This window comes from Solea solea, chromosome 10 (genome assembly GCF_958295425.1).
Source record: "Solea solea chromosome 10, fSolSol10.1, whole genome shotgun sequence".
NCBI classification, from domain to species: Eukaryota; Metazoa; Chordata; class Actinopteri; order Pleuronectiformes; family Soleidae; genus Solea; species Solea solea.
Genome location: NC_081143.1, coordinates 20,943,867 through 20,948,153, shown reverse-complemented (window position 1 = coordinate 20,948,153; position 4,287 = coordinate 20,943,867). Strand labels below are relative to the sequence as shown.

Here is a 4,287-nt window from a genome sequence, read left to right as displayed (position 1 = left end):
TCTAACTGTATGTGTGTGGTTTTTTTATACATTAAGTTTGGTTAATGCACAAAATTAAATGGGTGATTATTACTGTCTGAGGTTTTAGTGAGAAATGTGTTCTTAAATTTAGTATCAATTACTGTTCGGTGTGTTTTATCTATCACCACAGATGCTAATAACAAAGGAAAACCTAATCCAAAAAACATTTACCTCAACCTTTTTATATCAATGTGAGTTTTAAAATTCACCTGAGTGCATTACATCTGATTAAAGTGAAACACAAATCCCAATGTCTTCATACAGTCAGACAAATGTGCAGGTTTTTGTTACATAAATCAACTTTAAAAGTGGTGCCAAAGAAATCCAAAGTGCAGAGCAATGGCGAAATGTACTGATCCAGTGTTGGATGTAGAGCAAGATAAACAATAGATCATCCAGTGTGTTTAAAGTCCATGATTAAGCAGGACAACCTTATCTAAAAAAAAAATGATTCCCTCTTGTCTGTTTAGTTTTTTGCAATTAGGCTAACACTTGAATACATTCAAACAAATTCTCTATTTTATCTATATACTGCTGAATGCTTGACTATATGTACCCTTCATCCATTCAAACATTGTCCTTACTGACAGCAAACGTTCAGTCTATTGCCCAGTGGCATGTGGACAAGAGGAGCCAAGGACTGAACCAATGACTTGGGTCAGTGGCCGACCTGCCCTACTTCCTGAGCACAGCAGCACAAACCAAAGTGACCCCATCACCAAGGACCAGCCACTGTGCTTTATCCACCTGAGGCTACAGCATAAAACGAGTGAAGGTCCCCCAACGCACACTTACAAAATGTGAGGTCAAACTGTGCAGTGAATGAATCACTTTTACTCGAGTCCCAACAGAGCTCAGCTGAACTGGGAGAGAAACAAATCATTTCAGTAAGTGATTCAGTTCAGTTCATTCACCCGAAAGAACAAATCGATTGCGACTGACACAACACTATCAGACAGTCAACATGGCGCTGTATGAGGTTAGTGTGTCTTGGCAAGGGAGAGAACACATCTGCAAAATGCTGTTGCAACCTGGCCACATTTGCTCTCTGGGACGGTGAGAGATTGTTGTCACAAGGGACCAGGGCTTATTTGGTGGAACCACCTCATCTCTCTCTGATACCACACTGACCAGTGAAACTCTCCATGCTTTGAGGGGATTAAGGATTAGATCTATGAAACCCCAACCCCGTCAGAACACACAACCTCTTAGTCGACCTTATCAATTTCTTCAAGGTTCCTTTGTGGTTACACAACCTTTCCACTTAGTGACTAATATGGAGCTGGAAGAAGGAAGTAATAGTCTGAAAATTGTCTTAACCTATCCCCTCTGTTGTACGGGCGCAGTTGAGGTTCCTGGGCCTGGAGCAAATTCTCATGTGATAATGGACGCAGTGTGTGGAGTTTTGCTCTCAAGTCCAGGATATATTAAACCTCATTTTTACCTGGGCTAGGACCAACCTCCCAGTTTTCCTTTTATATAGGTCCAGTGTAGGAAAGTCTACTGTTTTTCTGTTGTATTATTTATTTAGCCCATTTACACCTTTGAGTTTCGTTTTAGTTTGTCCTAGTATGCTTTCCATACCTACGTTACGTCATATCCTCTTAACAGTGATGCACGTTCATTCCGAGGTGGTGAAACTATGGTTGATACCATCCGTGTGCGTTCATGCAGAAACGTAAGTTTACCTGCCTTGTTGGACAGTGAATAGTGTAACTATAAGTCAATGGTCTTCTTTTCTTGCTGTTTGGCTGTTGTATTTTCGCTAGTTTAACTATGTTGATCCAGAAATCCGTGTTTTGTTTCACTCGCGGTTAAATGCCATCTGGTCGAGAACTGCAGTGATTTATTCTGTCCGCTAGATGGCGACATTGACCATAAATTACTGTGTTTTGGCAAGTTACTCAGGGACGATGTGTTTGAGTTATTGTAATGCTGTTCAAGCCTGTTAAACTGGTGATTAACCCAGGATGTTTAAGTCTAACTTAATTTGTATATTTTTGGTGATTATTTAAGATTAATAATCATATGCTGTTAATGTTATTAGTAGATTATGATGACTGGATACTACAATATATAATTCTGTTTCTTTTACTTTAGGACCACACATACACCCATACATGTCCACTGACCCACCTGTAACTCCAACAATTAATTATTAAAGAACATTAAGGAACCTCTCTGTGTCCTGCTGATCAGAGCCCCTGTCCTCAAAGTGCTATCAAGCCAGCACCCACTCACATCCAGCACCCCTCATAGTTTTCTGCCAAACAGCAGTTCATATGGAACAAATCCTGTAGAGGCCTGGGAAACCTCCTGCACTGCAAACAGAGGATCTAGCTAACTATCCCAATTACAGTCATCCTCGTGCACAAACTGTATATCAAAACTGAGTGAATGTGGTATACAGGGTTACCAGCTTACATTCAGGAAAAGATGCACACAAATGTTGCATTAAGGGGTGCATCCGGTGGGAGCTATTCACGGCCTTGACACTATGCCTTACCCCCGATATCTAATTTCTACTGGCACAACAGGATATTTGTGAACGTCCCCATGCACACACTTATGAACCCATGATGCCTAACCAAAGACCGAGTCAAATCAGTTTTTGGGGAATTATAGACTTTGCACAGCCAGAATCCACCATTGCCCAATGTATACCACCTGGATCCTTACCGGAATGCTGGGGGCACTCCATGAGGGGGCACTCTCTGAGGAAGTGTTGGCCCCACTTCCAGCAGTCCTGCTTTGGTGCTTGTGGAACCCCAGGTGAGTCAGGGGCAACGTCCGTAGTAGCAGGAACCTGGGATAGAGAGAATAAAGATGGAGGATAAGAGGATTAGAGCATTGAGGGGAGGGGAAAGTCTCTGGTGTGAGTGTGAGTCCTGGCTTCCTGCGGGAGGCTGGCATTGGTCGGACAGCTGCTCGTGGCTGTACATTTGCCTACGGTGTTGATAAATGAACATATGAAACACTTTTAATGAATGCATATATTGTTATTATTTTCACAATTTAAATATTTAACTTCATTTATTAATTTATTTCTATTAAAATATACAATACAAATAATACAATGTGGAAAATAAATATATTACAGCATTGTAGAGTAGTGTGTATATATATATATATATATATATATACTATATATATATACTACTCTATAAATATATAACGTGTACAAATATATACTACTCTACATATCTAATATTTACATATTATATTTAAATACAGATACAATGACAGTGCGACTTTAATATAAATCTAAAATTCAAAGTTAAAATAAATAAAACATTAATAATATTCAAACTTTCAGGTCAAAACATTTCCACAAAATAACACGTCAAGAACAAATCTATGGATCACACCGAGCATCTAATGACAGCGACGTCTGAGCCAGCGGATCATTTCATCATGACAGGCCGAGGTAACGCTGCTCTGTGCCGGCACAAACTATAAATACGTCAGATCTTAATACATAAACCACATGTTTGAATTCTAAATGACTAATTTCTCGACTCAAATGATGTTAAAACTTTGCTCCGGGACACAGAAAAATATTTATTTCAGATGTATATTTATATTATCTGCTGCTATGCCCCGCCGAAATGTATTCTGGGATACATGGCCATCCCAAGTACGCTTAAGTCGCCTCCGATGCATACTTGGTAAAAATGGGCGGAGCGAGAACACTTGGACTGAGGAACAGCACTTGGACTGAGGCTGATGACGTTTTCACAAGTACGGGAGTACGCAAGTACGCACAAGTATGGATATTGAGAAAGGACTGCCTTGTTGTGTGATGCTTTTCCCCCTGTTCCAGCCACGAATGCTGAGATAAAGAGGGTTGATTAGTAAACTCACCCCAGCTGAGCTAATCAACTTGCCTAGTGCGGCTCCTTTCTGAATCAGCTCTGCCATGTCTCTCTCCTACAGGTGACTGCCCAAAACCACGCCTATCTCCACACTAATCTTAATTGTTGTGGTTCATAATGTGTCTGTCAATCAAACTTAATTTGAACATAAAGTGTAACACAATGCAGCAAGAAGACCTGGGATCATGACCTAGTCGGAACAAGAGCCCCCCTGTGTGTGCCGGTTTTCTGCAAGTTCTCTGGTTTCCTCCCACAGTCCAAAAACATGCAGATTTGGGGATTAGGAAAATTGGACACTGTAAATTGACTATAGGTTTGAATGTGAGAGTGAATGGTTGTTTGTCTCTATATGTGGCCCTGTGATGGACTGATGACCTGTCCAGGGTGTAAC

The 4,287-nt window shown here is 40.6% G+C and overlaps 1 protein-coding gene across 2 annotated transcripts in view; it reads left to right on the top strand.

Annotated features, from left to right (window-relative positions):
* Positions 1-1,635: 1,635 nt before the first annotated feature.
* Positions 1,636-4,287, top strand: part of LOC131466799 (complement C3-like) — a 35,729-nt gene continuing 33,077 nt past the window's right edge. For both annotated transcript variants that reach the window (XM_058640247.1, XM_058640245.1), the window contains exons 1-2: positions 1,636-1,699; positions 2,122-2,793. The gene's annotated coding sequence lies outside the window, so the exon portion shown is untranslated. The remainder of the gene's footprint in view (positions 1,700-2,121; positions 2,794-4,287) is intronic.